The sequence below is a fragment of the Typopeltis vanoorti genome, chromosome 1 (genome assembly GCF_054136105.1).
Source record: "Typopeltis vanoorti isolate ZY-2024b chromosome 1, IOZ_Tvanoo_1.0, whole genome shotgun sequence".
Taxonomy (NCBI): domain Eukaryota; kingdom Metazoa; phylum Arthropoda; class Arachnida; order Uropygi; family Thelyphonidae; genus Typopeltis; species Typopeltis vanoorti.
Genome location: NC_143549.1, coordinates 175,728,150 through 175,747,828, shown reverse-complemented (window position 1 = coordinate 175,747,828; position 19,679 = coordinate 175,728,150).

Genomic DNA, 19,679 nt, shown 5'->3' with positions numbered 1-19,679 from the left:
TAGTGTTATATGGGAATGATATCGAGCATTTATGTTTGTCCATTTTGGATATTTTAATATCTAACATATACTTCAAAGGAAATAAGAAAAATATCTAACATATACTTCATTCATTCTGATTCTGGGTTACAAACTCATATCAGAATATTGTACAATTCATATGGTAAGTAGCACAGAATATGATTTTATGAATTTTAAAATGTTCGAGGAAGGATTTCAGATAATATGAGAAAAATCTGAGATATTATATCTTTAATATTATCTCACATTTTTCGAAAATTTAAGGTAATAATTACAAAATATATTCTCTTTCCCCAACTCCATTACCAGTTAAGATATTTGAAAAAAAAATAGCATATTGGTATCGCTTACTTCATGTGACTGAGCGCTCTGCATGATTAAGCATGAGAGCAACGCATGTCACTCACAAGAATAGATCCACAAATTACGTAAAAAAAGGATGCCGAATATTGCATACAAGAAGGCGTATTGAAGGTCTGATGCAGATATTTACACTCTCTACACCTTTCTTTCATCTACGCAGACATTTATTTCATCCACAGAAAGCAGTAGTTGCAGTAAGTGTCCCGATCTTTCATCTTCGTCGAAGAATGAAAGTGCGATCACTAATTTCAGAGTTCAGTTGACAATAAATTCATGAAGTATGCTTCGTTCCAGAGATTTTGCAAACCAAATTACTACTTTAAATTTAAAGTTTTGTTTTAAAGTAGTAATTTAATAGTGAGGATGAAAGAGGTTTTTTTTTTATCATGGTTGCTTCGGACTGTTTTCTTAATTGGTCAGTCAAAATCAAGATCGTTTATCCCCGCCTCGTATGGAGATATTTGTTGTTTGTTAGTGATTTAGGTTTATTTCAGAAGATATATTTTTGTTTGGATTAAAGTAACGGTGTCGGTTTTACGCTTTTCACATTAATTGTTTCTTTTTGCTCCCATATGAATAAGAGAGCAAAAATATGTCTAAGCAGTGATTAAATCCAATCGTCGTCTCATCAAAATTATTTTGTGTTTATTTTATTATTTTTCTATAAATTTATTAGAATTTATTTTCTAATAGATTTTTCTATTAGAATTTATTTACTCGGTTCACTCTGACACGAACATTAATATGGTCTCCACAGGTATGTGCAATATTTTCATTTTCCATTTCTTCTGTGGTAGGAGATAAAATAGTTGTAATTAGTCTAAAGTTAGTGTATCTGAAAAAGCTGTACTTATTTTTGATTTTGTGTTTAAAGTGTTAATTCTAGTGTCCACAGCTGTAATTATTTTGATTAAAGTGGGTGTTTATTTTATGAATGAGGTTTTAGTTCCTCTAGGAATAGTTTAAGGTATTCTTCTGGTGACCTGTAAATGGAGTTCAGTATTAAACGCTCTGTCTATTGATGCATTTCTCTAGCTTTAGGTAAATGATAATGGTTCGGTGAAAAATTTCAATTTTATCTGGCTCACAGTGACTTTTTTCAATGCAAACAATAATATCTCCATCTTTTCCTTTCCTTTTTTCCACGACAATACCTATACATTTGGAAGGTGTTTATGTTTTACAAGCGAAAAAGTTTCGTTAATCAAAGAAGTTTCTGTTAATATTATGGTGTCAATTTGAGCTGTGTGTTCATTACGTTATACCTGAAGTAAGCCAGGATTGCGTATCTAATTAAATATTGAAGTTATTTTTCTTATCTTTAAATGCATGAAATATAAAGATGGTTTACACGCTCATCTGAGATATAATTAATTTCATGTTTAATTTTAACACATTAAAAACAATGCATATAAAAATTAATTAATATATAAAATTAAAATAACTGAGAAAACATGAACAGATTTCTTAAGAAATCTGTTTTGTTTTTTTTCTGAGAAATTGCCATTAATTTTTGTAATTAGGCAATCTTTCACATACGCAGATATTTTTTTTCAAAAAACACTTATTGTTTTTTGAACTTACTGATATAATTTTCTGAGGGTCCTACCAAATAATGATCATACCAAAAGGCAGCTTAAAAAACTCATCAAAAGACTAAAAACATAACACACAAGACCTCCCAGAATATATTCTTCACCAAAATTACATAAACGTGACTGTCCACTCACACCTATTGTGGATTCTATAGGTGTCGCACATACAAAATATGAAGATCCCTGTCTAACCTTCTCCGTTCCCTTACTGGCCACTCGGCCTTTTCCATAAAAATTCCATAGAATTTCATACAGTGATAAAAGATATTAAATACTTTTTATCACTAGATGTAGCCATGTTAGTAAGATTTGATATGATCTCTCTCTTAATATTCTTCACGAAGAAACAAAAGAATTGTTAACCCAAACATTTCCACCGGACATTGTGGAATTATTCAAATTTACAATCGCATCAGACTACTTTACATGGAAAGATAAAATATATAAAACAACATGAAGGAACAGCAATGCGCTCACCCTTATCACTTAACTTAGTCAACTGCTTCCTTGAATAACTAGAAGATAGAATTTTTCCTTTTAAGCCAAAACCAACAATGTAGCTACGCTACGTCCATGACGTCTTTGCAGTTCAGAGTCACACAGAACCTGAACTCTGCTCATTTCTACAAAATATCAACGTCCTCTATCTTCGTATCAAGTTCACACTAGAAAAGGACACAGAAAAAAGGAAACAAAACTATCATCTCATTTCTACCTGCAAACCCATCAACTAGCTCAAACAAGATGGATCGATTTCCACTTCCGTCTACCAAAAACCAACTGAAAACTTTTTCAGGTCGTTATAGCCATAATATATCAGCACGTCATCCATCTCAAAAATATGGCATCATAAAAGTTTAGTATCCAGAGCACATAAGTTTGGTTCTTCTGAAGAATACCTAAAACAAGAATTAGAAATTTACAAAGAAACAACCTTACTAAATCTTAGTACTGAACGAAGTTCCTTAGTACTGAACGAGAGTTCTCGCTCTCAAAATTTCTTCAAGGTCTGGCTCCTGCTAGGAGGGGCTTAAGTTTTCGCGGATTTTGCCTTGACAGAACAGTTTGAGTCTCTCCAGGGGTAGGTATTTTCCGGCGTAGCCTCCATCGTTGTCATTCGTCGTAAATGGTCTGGGGGATCGCCTAATTTTTTGAGAGGTGCTTTACTTATAACGCATACAGGTGCATGGTCTCTGACGAGAAGCCAACCAGTGAAATATTATCAAAAATGGACTAATAGAAAACGAATATATAGACGCTTGGGCAGTGCCTATGTTTTAAGTAGTTCACACTAAAGTGGTCCCGCAAGCTTTCTGGTCAAACTTACAAAACTTTCTACATTCGGCTTTGAAATAATTTTCGATTTAATATCCACTTTGATTATGTAATATCAGTGATGACACAGGAATGGCCAGGAGGGGGGGGGTATGAAGAAGTCATATCCGCGACGTCAAATCAATGAGAGTTGATATTGGAACTGAAATTTGCTAGTGTTTATGTTTACAAATAAATCTTGTATGGAATCAATGGGAAGAAAATTGTAGCGTTGAGAGTGTATTCACCTAAAATTCTTATAATGAGTGAGACGTGTTTGAATGAGGATGATATTCTGACAGGAATAGACATGGAGGGATAACTAAATTTTTCTTTAAAATAATAAGGGCAGAAAGAGGAATTCTGTTGATTAATGCAGATGAGTTGTGCCCATCAAGGGTTCATCCGCAAGGAGCAAATAGTGAGCTTTGAAGCAGTATAGTATGAAGTGGATAGGACGAAAAGTTTATTAGGTTGTTGCAATATAGCTGGTACTCTGGGATGCTGTTGGAAAGGAGCGCATAGGCAAATTGCTTTGTCTAAGATAAGGGTGGATCATTACGGGGTATTTCAATCGTGCTAATGTATATATAATGGAATGAAGAGAGCTTCTGGAACCAATGCGAATGAACTGAGATTTTGAAGGTCGACTATCTTATGTAATAGAGGGTATATTGAAGGAATATGAATATTTGATACTGGTGAAAGTGATCAAGAAGCGATCGCTTGGGTGGTGTCTAATTATATCAGGACTTCAGTTATGTGGAACTATAAAGTTGGTTTGCAGCTATATCATGGAATGATGAATTGGATGGGAAAGAAATCAATTCCTTCCTGAGCAGGAACCATCTGGCAGAGGAAAATTACAAGTATATTCCCAAAGCACAAGATCAGTGATTTGAACACAAAGAGCAAGCAGGGCACGCTTGATTAGGATATTAAAAGTGCAGCATCAAATGAACCTAAAAGAAATCTTAGGGAATTTTTCTACATATGGACAGTAAAAGGAAGAATGATTACAGGAGGATGATATTGGTCAGTAATAATGTTAAAATGTAACTGCTGAGGATATAAGTATTGGAGTTAAATCAGCGATTCATTAAAGCATTCTATCCTTGTGAATGTTACATATTACAGACTTGAGATTAGTGTGAAGGGGTAAGAACTATTGATAGTGAGCAGAAATAATAGCAAATGAGTAACTTCGATATCAGTCAGGCCATGGGACGTGATGGTATATTTTTATGTTACTTAAGGGAAAGTTCCACCGAAGGAACAGCTTTAACTTACCTTTTTAACATGAGTTAGATCGCCCCACGATCAAGGAGTAGAAAAAGGGAAAAATTGTTCTGCTTCATGAAGGCAGTGATAGGACCAAGGAGTCGAATTACAGGCAAATATGCTTGTCTGGATTTGCAGTCAAGGTAGAGAAGACCAGGATTCAGAACTGTGTTGATGTCGGCAGAATTCTTCGGAACGCATGGTTTTGAAAAAGGATGATAAATTTTAGCCACATGCTCACTACAACAAGGTGACGGAATGCATACATAATGGTATATTTAGATGCTGTAGAGACCTTAGATAGATTGCTATATGACAAGTTGGTAATTAAATTGAACCAGATAGGATTGGACACCAGCTGTATGATAGGTATCAGGTGATTGTATGTAGGGTGCAATATCCCAGAAAACGAAATCATTAGTGGTGTGCTTAAAGGCTCTTGGACTTTATTCAAAAATGCGTAAAGGTTAAAGAAATACGTGGAATGAAAATTTACCATTTCTGCAAAATAGACTAGTTCACCACATAATATAATCAGAAATCAATGCATTAATAAAAGATCCAGAAGATGACAATAATTTTGAAAATGGAATAACGATGAGAACACTGAAATTTTCACAATGATATTACCAAATATATTCTGTATATATACATGTGAGCATCTGATTTTCATCCTGGTTGTGGATAAATCTCAGTGCTGTTGAGTGTTAGTATAATTATAGTATTTCTTAAGAAAACAACAAATATGGATGGTGTAGAATCTTAATCGTCGAATGGCTATTAACTAAAAAATAAAGGAATAATTATCTGTAGATTGAAGGAATTCATTTTGCTAAATAAATTATGCAAAAAATATTTTAATGTTATTTATAATTTATGTTATGTTATTTAGATATCACAAAAGATTTGTTTATTATAAGTACCTGCTATTCTCTCTCTCTGTAAGTGGTACGTGCTGAGTGTTGTCTTCATATAATCCAGCTTATTTCTTCTTCCTCGGAGTTTTTTCGTGGCAGAAAGAAAAAAGCAAACAATTAAATGAGATCAGTCAAGTTAACAACAAAACTTAAATAACATGTGTAAGTAAAACTAAATCTAAGACTTAAGAGGGAAACAAGAAAAAAGAGAAAAAAAGTATCAGACAGAAACTCATGTTGTGAAATTTGACCCTCTTTTTCTTGAGACGTCTTAATTGTAGCAGATAAAAGATAGCAAGACATTGAATTTTTAAGGGTATGGTAGCGATTTATCCTCTCCTTGGGGCAGTAAGAAAAGAAAATAAAGTTTCATCTTAAAGGAGTAGATAAGCATAGTTAGCATAAGGTGTCAAGATAGGGATGGGATTGGCTGGGAGGAAGAGCTTATGGGCTTTATGTACACTAATGCCAGCAAGAGTATTAGGGACAAGCAGGAGAAATTTTTAGTCTTGATTGGCTCATCACGGCCAAGGGTTATTGGCATTAGTGGTACATGGCTAACAGAAGATGATATAGATAGTGGGATAGAATGTAAAAGGCGTAGTATATTCAGGAAAGATAGAGAGCAAAGAATGGAGGGGGAGGAGTGTTATTGATGATAGCCAATGAATTGATGATAACCAAAGAGAATAGAAGTTCGACTGCTGGGTATTCAAAATAGTAAATTTGAGGCGATCTGGTGAAATTAAAGCCAGCAGAACAAAATATACAGTTGGGCGCTGCTATAGATGTAGATGTTATGCATCGGAAAATAGACTCAATGAGTGGAGAACAGGTAATTATTATGGGGTATTTTAACTACGGTAACATTGATTGGAAGGGGGAGAGGCTACATGGGAGAAAGAAATTTGATTTTATGCAGTTACTAAGGCATAATTACCCGAGAGAGCATATAGTGGAATAAACTAGGGGTTCGGGAATGCTAGATCTAGTAATTGCATCTGAGAATGATTATAACGAATATGACCACGTTGCCACCATTTGGCGAGTGTGATCATATGGTCTTGACCTGGGAGGTAGCTAAATGTTTGGAATTTTCAGTTAAGACAGGGTATATGTGGAAATACCGGAGTGGTAAGTATGACAAGCTTAGGAGATTGCTTGGATCAGTGCCGTGGCATGTAAAACTGCAAGGGTTGGATGGGAAGTCAGGAGAGTAAATCAAGTGCGACTTAAATGGATGAACAACACCATTGAGCTTGAGATGAAAAAAAAAAAAAGAAACGGTTATGTGGGGAATTTAAGAAGGTGATCTTCAGGCACATGCCATAAGGGTAACTATTGTGGTAAGAAAGGCTAAAGCAAATTATGAAAGGAAGTTAGCAGTGCAGGCTAAAGGGAATCCCCAACAGTTCTTTCGATATGCTGCAAGTGAAAGAAAAATATGTATATTGCAGAATAATTTTAATGAATGCCGATGGTAGGGAGGTAACTGAATCAATCGAAATAGTAGAATTACTAAGTGGGCACTTTGCAATAGTATACCATCCAGGCTGTGACATTGCAGGAATGAGGGAACCGATAGCTTATACGGGAACTGAGATGAATGAAATTGAGATAAATATTATATTACAGAACCTTAATGTGAATACCTCTGTGGGATTGGATGGTATTCCAACTCAAGTCTTACGGGTGGCGGCAAAGGAATTGTCAGTGCCCTTAACAATATTGTTTAACCACCTTACCGGCCATTAAAGATCGAATATGCACCCTCAGAGGCTTCGTATCCATCATAAATTTCAATGTAATATCAATGGTATTTCAATTTTAATATGCACTTCGCATCCATGAAAATGTGGAGGAATATATACGTCCTGGCCGGTTGCGTGGGTCCCAGCTCTGGGTTAGTCTCGCGATTGGATGGAAAGAGAGGAGAACAGTTCCATTGCATAAAGGAGGCTCCAAGACTGATGTTGTTAATTACTGACTGATCAGCATATCAGGATTCTTTGTCAGAGTATTGGAGGAGTGGGTAAAGAGCGAAATTCAGGAATGGATAGATGGAAATAGGCTACTGTATGGGGGACATGGTTTTGTGAGGGGTAGATCATGCCACAGTAACTTGCTCACTTTTTATAATACAGTGACGGCTGAAATGGATAAGGTAAGGTTTATAGTCATACTGATGGACTTTGTAAAGACCTTTGACAGAATACCACGTGTAATTCTAATCAGTAAACTGCAGCACTTGGGGATGGATGTAGGGTTGATGGAGGTGAGATGGAGAGATATCAGTAGGTAGTTTATTCAGGAGTAGTCCAAAAGAAAGCCTCTGTCTGGTGAGTAGTGGTGTGCCTCAGGGTTCTATTCTTGGACCATTGCTATTTAATTTGTTCATTAATGATATAGGAAAGGATCGGAGAGAAACTGTTAAGTTATTTGCCGATGATGCCGAGTTGGAGTAGAGCAACAGTGAATACATATGTCAAAATTTTGAGGGATGATTTGGACAGAATTGGCAAACTGGGCTAAGGAGAATGGATGTCAGTTTAAATTAATGTGGCCCAGTGTAAGTATACATTTTTGGGTGAAAATGTTATCAGCAGTATACCACATTGGTGGAACCATACTCCAGGAAATTGAATCCGGAGGCTTGAGAGTGTTGGTAGACAGGGAGTTGAAGTTTAGGGGGGAACCACATAGCAAAAATGGCTAAATCAGATGATTAGTTCACTTGGTTATTGATAAATACTTTCACTAGCAGAGACAGGCAGATTATTGTTCCTCTTTAGTGAGCCTTGATAAGACCCCATCTTGACTACTCTGCGCAGATCTGGGCGCCATGGTTTCTTGGTGATGGGTAGGAGGTGAAGAAAGTCCAGAGACGCATAACCATTTGTGGGTTACAGAAATTGGTTGATTGGCGGAAAAGGTGTGACATGATTCAGACATTCAAATTACTGAGCAGCGTTTACACGTTTAATTCAGGGGAAATAATTTAGAACAGGTCAGGTGGTGGGAGAACTAGCAGCCATCCATGGAGGTGAGCAAGAGTATAGTTAGCAAAGGTGTTAGAACTAGTTTTTTTTTTTACTTGTAGAGTGGTGAATGAGTGGATTAAGCTGGCAGAGTCTTGTGGGTGCCATGACTGTGAATGAGTTCAAAGCCAAGTGTGACAGATACTGTGTAAATGCTGAATAGTTCTTGACATGATGTTTAGGGCATCCTTCGATGAGTGAGGACTCCTTGGATTTGCCCGTAATAATGAATGATCAAGGTTGGTCACCTTTTCGACCAGGCCTTTGCAACACAACACCCGATACATGTGCTTTAAGTTACGATCTCCATATGTAAAATGTAAAGATATTTAAATATCTTTACATGATTTTTGTTTACGAAAGATAGTTTAGTTAATTAGAAGTTAAATAAGTGTGTATTAACTTATCGTTATGTTCATAAAATATTTATGAAACGATATTCTGCTGTAAGAAGAATATGGCAATAATGGTGGCAATTTAAATAATAAATGAGCAGATTGGGGATACTAGTTCAGTGTTGCGAAAGGCGAGGTTTTAGACTTTGGAAATCAAAGATGGGATGTAGAATTAAACGGACTTCCCTATATAGTCTTGGGGATAGAAACTGTAAACTCTTGTCAAAACAGGTATATTTGTAATCTTATCATATTAAATAATGTAAGTAAAACTATTAACAATATACACACTCAGATAAAAATATCTAAATACTGTATCTGCCTTTTAGATCTTATAATTATTATATGTACTGTATTACGATAAACATTTGCATGACGCCTTATTCTTCTGTAGTGAGTATTTATGAATCTATTGTAAGGGTGGCCACAGTTGACTAAACTTTGTAGTGTTGTGTGAACGGCAATTTAATAGACTTCATTTCATGATTTGTCTTATTCTTATTCGGGGGAGAAGGAACGTGCATTATTATAGTAATATCACTTTATGGTCTAGTGGTTGGTTAGTTACGACAAAGAATTTTGCCTTTTGTTATTTTTTAAATACCCAGCTTTCAGAGTGACGAAGGTGTGACATGACACATGTAAACAATAAGTATATTAACTAAATTAAGTCTACATAAATCATTCGTCAATATCTGCACAGTTTATGAATTTCAGAGATCCACATATTCCTTCCTAAATATTCCATAGAAAGGTAATTATTATAACAGAAACACAATTGTTTCTATAAGAAGTACGCTTTCTTACTATTAAATAGGTAGATAACCATTGTACATTTATACAGCCTACTTATGCATAACGAGAGAAAATGTGACAGGCATACACTCACAAATAACATGTCATATTCTAGCAGCCAATCATCAATGTGTAGAATCAGAGAGACTTTCATTTTATTTTCATCACACTATTATTAAGGGATGTCTGCAACAACATAACTTAGCTGCTCTTCAAGTAACTTCCATTCGTCGAACTTCCGAAGACACGTCTTTCTCCTTGGCCCTTTCCTGGTTAATCATGCTATTTTGTCGCCCATAGCAAACCTGTTGTCAGTCCTCTCATCCAGTGCTTTCTTATACTGGCATCACGGCCATGTTAACCATTGGATAAGCTTTCTCTAAAAGTCTGCTTATAAGAACTGCACATATTTCCAACCTGGATTTTACTATCAAAATTTGGGTTCACTCGATTGCAGAAACATTCCTTAACTTTGATAAGTAACAGCAAGAAGACGATTATTACAATATTCGTACAAGATTCCCTAAATCTTCCAATCAACACCTGACATAGAACGAGCCAATGTTGGTCATGCATTATTGTTTTTATATCCAAAAATATCCGTAATAAACTGACCTTGGTTCCAGCAAAGATAAATGACTAATTTCGAACAGTAAAAATAAACATTATCCTATCGTTAACAGAATACATACTACGCTTACTAGTTCACTGAACAGTAGTCGCGTAAGTTACAATATCACAGAGATGTAAAAATTATCGATCGATGCCTTACAGCAGGCTTTCCCCAAAGTGTGTTCCACGAGAAGTTCTCCTGGAATTTTCATTTAAGTTTTCTAAGCATTTTTCATGAATAAATATTTTATAGTGGAAATATTCTGAAGAGAATAATATTCGTGAATATGTCGAGAAGCTCAGACCTAGAACGCCTAATAACATCTGTGTAGCAAATGTCAGTGACCAAGCAACATATTTTTAAACATGGAAATATTCATTAATTATCGTTATTTTTTTCACGTTTAAATCTTTCAACAATCGGGAAAGAGAATATCCCTGCTCATGTCCGATCATAAAAATTGCCTGCAAGCCGATTACAACAATGGCGGCGTATCCTCTATTCTCAAAACTGAAAGAAATAACATGTCTTACAAATGTCAGTGACCAATCAGCAAGGAAGTATAAAGAAACTTTTCCACTAAAATTAAAGATCAAGGTAGACTGTGTACGGTTCTCTAATCAAGTGATACTGAATACTTTCTTCGCAAGTTCGTATTGTGGAACGAAATTTCGAAACCATAGTGCTGTGATTTTTTAAAAGTAATAGGCCTGCAGATTTAAATTTTATTATGAATAAGAGAAAAGGGTTTTGTTTAATTTTTGCATTAAGAAATCTCTTACTGAAGGTGTATGTGATGCAATAGATAGTAAATCATCCACCACCAGCCTACAAAGCGAACTCCAGGATGTACAAAATGAGGGGAACACTACCAGCAGACAGGAGATAAACTCTGCATTCACTCGTATGTATTTATGTTATAAATGTTTAGACCAGAATCGGATATGTCAATGAAAATCAGCACAAATTAATTTAATGATGTGTATGTTTAATTGATTTAATTGATTAAAAATAATTAATGATCAAATATTAATTAATAAAAAACAGCTAAATTAACAATTATTAATTAATTACATTACAAAATAATTAATTACAAAATAACCGGCGTGTTCCGTGAAAATTTCAGGATTTATGAAGTGTTCTGTCGTAGGAAAAGTTTGGGAAACTCCGCCTTACAGTATCTCAAATATTACACTTATCAGAAACTTATAAATATTACACTTATCAGGCTCAGATAAGTATTTTCCATCTATATAAGTCTATCTTTACTTTCGTGATGCTGTAGTCTTATATGCACTGTGTTACAAGAAAAAAACGTTCGCATGTTATACTGAGTGTACTTAAGTCATGTTCCATATGTATAAAAATACATTTAATAAGGATAGCTAAATATCTTTATCATTGGGACGTTAATTCTTACATATAATCTGTTACGATATCAACAAACGTTCATATGACACCTTATACTTTTTAAGTGAATGTATTTGGATCACGCTCCCTATGTACATAATGTACACTTAGATAAAGTCAGCTAAAATACAGCTAAATATCTTTATCATCGTTGGGACATTATAATTCTTACATACAATCTGTTACGATATCAACAAACGTTCTTATGAAACCTTATATTTGTTAAGTGAGTGTATTTAGGTTATGCCCCATGTATATATATACGCACTTAAAGATAGCTAGATATCCTTTCGTTTGATAGAATTTTTATAGACTTCGCTAGGAATTCATTTGAATAAATGTTTGATGTGTGTCGCAACTTGTATTTGTTGCTCTTCTCTGTTTCCCTGTATGTATGTATATATGCACATGCACAAGCATAAATTACATTCTAAAAATGGTAATGACAGCTGAATAGTGTTGTGTTTAATAATGCCTAATTCTATTGCCTTTGTGTATTCCGTAGCATACCATGTTTGGTTTAAAATCATTAACAGTTCAATTTGAGTTTGCTGCATAGTGTTGCTTTTTGTAAACGTGGGAGCTTCTTATGCATTTCTGATAGTAATATTTTACTTTTAGTAAATATATTTAATTTTAGTAAATAGTTTAGTTTAAATCATTTTATCTTTGCTATGACCGTTAGCGACTTTTGTTCCCGTATAGGGATTAGGCGAGGTAGTTTTGGCCATATCTAACTTTCGGTGACAGAGTTCAAAGACAGCTGGCCAAAGGCCATCAGTAATTTGAGCAGCTGCATTAAGAGATGCTCAACAACTGCTGCCATCTCGTGGTTCCCAATATTTTTAATTCCTGAAATAGTGTGGATTTTGTAGCCGATTTTCTTGAGTTAAAGGGGAAGAAAAACGTACTTGTTCGTGCCAGAGATCGACTAACTCGGGAAACGGTCGAAAAAAGGGATTAGAAAACGTTCCTCTAGTCGGTGACCAAACTTGAACTTAAATCTATCTTTGGGCAGTTTAGGCCTCAGGATTGCAAATACCACTTCCACTGAGCTATACTGGCTCTTTTCAGTAATGTGCCAATGCCTTTTATTCCGTATTGGGAGGTTTATATATATATATATATATATATATATATATATATATATATGTATATATATATATATATATACACACTCTGATATAATTAAGACTTTATTGTGCAATATATTTCAGTAATAATTTACGTTTTATAAAACTGTGCAGTTTGTTACTTTGAAGATCAACGCACGTGTTAAGTATTTCAATGATAGTTCTGTTTTCTTTATGAAAATCTTTACATCTGATTATTATTTAGTGATGCACGATTTGTATCTGTAGTAATATTCCTTTTTTCGGATTCAATAGGCAAACATCCGCTGAATGTATTGTTGAGATGGTTTAAGGCATCAAAATAATTTATAAATCTGTGCAGTGTTGTAATTTATGGCTAGCACCGTTTGATAATTATGTTAGCCAAAACAAAGTTAAAATCGTTTGTAAATAGTTTAAACACAACTGTTTATCCTCGAGTCAAGGATACCTTTGTAGGACAATTTTGGAACACTAAAAAACCACCTCTTCCATGAACTGATGATTGGCTGCTAGAGTTTGTTAAAGGCATGTCTAAGTCACATTCTCTTTAGTTACCTGCTTCTCAATCTCAGTATGTATATTTATACAACCTACATTTAAAAGGTGCCTATATCTAGTTGTATAATAATAATAATAATAATAATAAACGAAAGATTTTTTATAGAAGGATATTGAAAAATTATAACCTGTGAATGTAAGGCTTAGTCAGGAATATGCGAGTTATTCTCGTAAAATTAATCCTTTCGAAATAGTAGCGATAATGAATGTTTTTGGATATTAGACTAAAATTAATATACGCATTGCTTACTTGCGTTTTAGTTTCGCTCTCTGAAAGCCGAGTACTCAGAATAATGCAATAATATCATAACCAACCACTAGACCTAGTGATATTACCAAATTATATATACTTCCATCCCCCATAGCAATAGGAGGAAAACACTAAAATAAATTAATCAAATTATCAAGTATAAACAAGCGGCACAAATATTAATCAGCCGAAGCGGATTTTTTTTGTATTCGGTTTGTCCTAACTGGATCACTAGATTTGAATATTTGTGCAATTGTGCAGGTAGATACAAACGAAAGCATAATATGTGTATTATGCTTTCGTTTGTATCTACCTAACAGCGCCACTGATTTGTTTGCAATAACCAGAGTAAGCATCACCTTTTACATACCTGACTTTCACAAGTTATCCCCCCTTCCCCCCGAGTTAGTGCGATTGTTTTCATTGTTCATTAATTTATGGAAACCAACGTATTACAACTCATTGAAATTCAAAACAGTGTATTTTACAGAAGAGACAGTTTCATTTGGATTTTCCCTTAGTTGACGGGTGTGGTTATCGAGAGAATAATATATATACAAATATGACTAGTTATCTTAGATTAAGTTATCCAGACTATCAATTTGTTCTCTGCAATTGCATGATTGTCTTTTGCCTAAAATATAGACATTCAAATCGATGTGTGAAGCCAATAATAAAACTGACTGTTGCAAAGAAGGAGGGAGCCGAATTAGAGTTAACCCTTTTGTGAGACATAACAGCAGTCACATGAAGAGTAACAAGGTTTATGAATTGCTCCAAACAGATCAAATGTTATCAGAATAATCCGATTAATTCAATTATTCAGTACAGAGACATAAATAGAACATAAATAAATAGAGCAACACAAAGATATACACATATGCTGACTTTTATACTGAAGTTTATCATAGTGTTTCTCTCCCCAAAAACCAACAACCAAAATAGTTCCGGATAGACGAAGCTTTGCTTCACAAAACCATTCCTTCATGTTTATTGTATTGCCACTCAATAACCTGTAAAAGAAAATCCAACAAAGATCCTCCATCCACCAAAGAAATTAACATTAACTGTTAATTTCTTTGGTGGACGGAGTAAGTCCTTGACTGTTAATCCCTTCATCCGTACTAGCAGTTAATAGTGGGAGGTATTAGTGGATGCTCGGTCTGCTCCTTTTCAGCTCTTAGTAGTCTGAGAAGTCTTGAGAACTGTATTTGGTAGTTTCGCGGATTAGTTGGCTGGGATGGTTGTCGGTAGTTGTAAGAAACCTTTCCGCGGTAGTTTTAGGAAAAATCATATGTCTAGAATCTTAGCATTGCAGTGCAACTGATAGTTCCTGACCAACCAGGAAGCGATGCGTACCATTCTCAGGCATTTGTTTCGTATTGTTTGTAGCTTCTTGATATAATTTTCAGCGGTGTTTCCTCTGGCTGATGAGGATTAGGATAGGAGAGTTCTCATCACTGTTTTGTAAGCGACTATTTCGATTTAGGAGGTGATAAAGCTGGGAAATAATTTGGTTGGCTTTCTTAGCGATGAAATCTGTGCTCTCTCTCTCTCTCTCTCTCTCTCTCCTATTGGACTTCTTCAAGTGCTGTTACTTACAGATGTTTTGTAAACGGACAATATATTAAAAGAAGAACAGAATATAAACTGCTTGTTAACTGAGATGAAGGTACAAGTGTGTGTTAGCATTTTGCGTAAACTTCTCGCGATATGATTATCACATCATTATCATATATAACATTAAGCCTTGGTTTTTATTCCATTGTGTAGGAATCCTAAGCATTTGCGAGGCTTCTTTAAATTTACTTATAAAATAGTTACGATCGATATGCAATTTTTTTGTTGTCAAAGTACCTGATGGCCTGCAGTATTTCTGTAAAATGCCAGACCTGATTTATGCTGTCTTCTTTTTTTGACGTCTTTTACGTGTTCTGACATGCAGATCTCTCCTAAATTCCCATGTGATCTACATAACAAGTGCCACAAGAACAATGAATCTGATACACGCCTGGTTTTTTATTCCTTACTTAAGAATGCAATCACGTTGCCTGATATTCTTGATGATGTCACAGACAAAGTGGCTGCGTTGCTCCGCGAGTACAACATTAACGTGGCTATTTTACCCCTACAAAAAATATCAAGATTCTCAGAAGCACCAAAACCTCCACATCACTGCATGAAAAATCCAGCCGCTTATGAGATTCATTCCTCTCACCATTACACATAATGTGCGTCCAGACAGAATGCTGGCATTCTAGTTACAGAGGTCTTGAAATAGACCAAACGAGGGCAGCTTGCTTAGTTAGTTCTTGGGCCACACCCGAACAAACGCCTTTGATATATCTCGTATAGCCGCTTGAATTTCTCCACACTTCTCCATGGTATTTGTCCAGAGGTGGGTGACATATGTTAGCAAATCTCCTGTTGATCGGCAGCGACTGAATCCATATTTGCGGTTGTTTATTAGACGGGTACCTTCAAGTTAGTGTAGGAGTTGGGAATTGATTAATTTTTCCATTACTTCAGATATGAATGAAGTGAATGAGATGGGGCGGTAGTTGGGCAGCAGTGACGTGTCACCCTTCTTGGGAATGGGTGGAATATAGGCCAATTTCCAGGCTGTGGGATAGATACTAGTGGAGTAAGCAAAATACAGGCGACATTGGACAGGAGTCAGTTCTGGTACACAGACCTTCAGGACAATAGGAGGAATGCCGTCAGGGTCAGGAGACTTTTTTTGTTTATAGTTTGGACAGTATTTTACTGATCTCTTTCTGGCAAAAGGATATAGTGACATTATATGTTGGGCATCTGAAATGGTTGGGGGACATTTGCCATTGTCAATTATCCATGCGTTGGAAGTAAAGGGTGAGGACAGGAGATTGGCTTTTTCTGTAATGATGATGATGCAATAGAGCCAATGTCTGGGTATGATATGGGTGGGAATAGTGTTGAGCAGAAGTTAAGAAGCATTGCTTTGGCCAGAGACCAAAGGTTTGGCTGCCGTTTGGACAAGCTACTAATTTCCTAGTTTTTGATCTTTAGAATTCTGTTTTGGAAGCCTTGATATTATTTTTGGCATTTATTTCAGGCTGGGTATAAGCTCTAAAGGAAGATAGAGTTCTTGATTTGAGCCACTTATGGTATGTTTGGTTTTTCGTTTGAACCGCCTTGGCGCATCTTTTGGAAAACCAGGGTTTAGATAGGGAATGGCAGGTCACAGTACTATGGGGGATTGCATAGACAGAAGCCTATAAATATAAAAGATAACATTCAAGGACCAGCAATCATGAAATGCGAAATAGAGAATGCTATACGAACAAGTAAAACAGGAAAAGCCAGTGGACCAGATGGTGTGCAAACAGAATTTTTAAAATTAATAGAACCAGATAACATCAAACTTCTTGAAAAACTATTTAATAAAATATATGAAAGTGATGAATTTCCATCAGATTGGCTCAAATCTACATTTTTCACTGTCCCAAAGAAACCCAAAGCGAATTCCTGTGATGACTTCCGACTTATTAGTCTAATGAGCCAAACATTAAAAATATTTTTGAAAGTAATTCAGAATCGCATTTATAGAAAAAGTGAAGAAATTCTAAGTGAAACACAATTCGGCTTTCCGAATGGTTTTGGTACTAGAGAGGCCCTTTTCTGTACCCAAATATTGATACAAAAATGCATAGAAAAACAGAAATCTGTCTTTATGTGTTTCATAGATTTTGAAAAAGCATTCGACAAAGTGAGACACACTAACTTAATAGAAGTTCTTCAACAAATAAGGCTAGACGAACAAGACATAAGACTAATAACAAATCTGTATTGGAATCAGTCAGCTACCGTTCAATTAGACAACATTACCACCAGTGATATTAACATCAAAAGAGGAGAGAGACAAGGATGTGTGCTCTCACCACTCCTGTTCAACATATACGCAGAGATAATCTTTAAAAAAGCATTGGAAGAATGTCCAGAGGGAATTACAATAAATGGAAAGATTGTTAACAACCTACGATATGCAGATGACACCGTGCTAATTGCAGATAATATTATGGATCTCCAAAAACTCATTGACAGAGTATACATAGAAAGCCAAAGAATGGGAATAAATATAAACATTAACAAGACAAAATACATGATCATCAGCACACATCCAGCCTCATCAATGAAACTGCCACTCAATGGGAAAAATATTGATCAAGTGTCAAGATATAAATATCTTGGTTGCTAGCTTAATGAACGGAGGGATCCAGAAATAGATATAAAGACAAGGATTGAAGTCGCACGGCAATCTTTTATGAAAATGAGAACACTATTCTGCAATAAAGACCTAAACATGGAAGTCAGATACCGAATGCTGAAATGCTACGTGTGGTCTATTCTGCTCTATGGAGTTGAAACATGGACATCGAAGGCGACAACCATCAAGAAAATATAACCCGTTGAGATGTGGCTATACAGAAGAATGCTAAAGATATCATGGACAGAAAAAATTACCAACGAAGATGTCTTAAAATCCATTGGCAAAGCTTGTACAAATAATCAAGAAACGAAAAACATCATATCTTGGCCACATCATGAGAAACAGCAAATACCAACTTCTACAAACTATTTTGGTAGGAAGAATAGATGGCAAAGGAACTAGAGGAAGAAAAGGAATATCATTGTTTGACAACATCAAGACGTGGACAGAAAAGAGCAGTGCACAACTGCTCAGATTAGCACAAGACCGCAGTTTGTTCGCTAAGATGGTCGTTGAGCTTCGATAGAAGATAGCATAATAAGAAGAGGAATCTTAAACCTTTTCTATCTAATTAAATCCGAAAACCTGAGATTCCCTTCCCCCCATTCAAGAGTCATGTTTTGGCACTTTTTGGTGCCTCATCAGGCGATGGCTAGGGAGGAGAAAACATTCTTACAGATTATTGGAGGTTATTGGTTCTATTGTGTATTTCTCTTGTTGGATCCCTCTCAATTTCCGAATAACTATCGACTCTAACAATGTTAAGATTTTTTCTCTGTAGTCTATTTTATCTAGAACTACAGTTGCATTCCCCTTATCATATTTTAAGATGATGATGTCCTTGTTAAACCTTAGATTTTTAATTGCAAGTCTCTCACCAGGGAATATATTATCAGAAGTAGGTTTTGCATTGTTGATTGCAAGAATTGCTTCTATGCGAAGTAAACTCGCGTCTGCGGTAGGAAGTAGCGAAGCTCTTTTCTCCATCTTAGTTAAATGTAGTTCTTTAGGAATGCATTTTGGTGCCAATACAAAATTTAGTCCTTTTTCTAGAATTTTCTCTTCATCGAGACTTAGGGCGTATGACGATTTGTTAATCACCAAATTTTTAAGTCTGTTATGACAATTATTTAGAGTAGACCTTTCTTGTCTTAACTTGAGTAAGTTGAACGTTCTGATTAGCTTGTGTTTGTTTAAGTTTTGAGATCGTAATGCGCGGTGTATACTTAAATCTTTAATATAATTCCAAGAATCAAGATCTAAGCAGGCTGCTAATTGGTTTTCTAATTATTTTTTTTTCTGTGAAAAGCAAAGATAAATCCGAGGTAATAGTAGTCATCATTTTCCTTCTGACGAGGGTAATTGTGCACTTACGAAAGCCTATCAGAAGACACTCAACAGCATTGGAATTAATATCAACAGACTTATATTCTTGAAAAGATGTAAGTTTTTCCTCAATTATTTCGAAGTTCCTACAATTTAAAACAATCATTACTGAAGAAAGAGCGCACCGAATTGTATTAAATTATATTATATTAAAGAATTATATTAAGTACACACCGCGCATTACGAACTCAAAACTTAAACAAACACAAGGGTGCTTTTGTCACTCAGAGATATCCGACCATATTTCCTCCTGAAATTCCTCAGGAGGAAATATGGTCGATATGAATATATATATATATATATATATATATATATATATATATATATATATATATATATATATATATATATATATATATATATATATATATATATATAT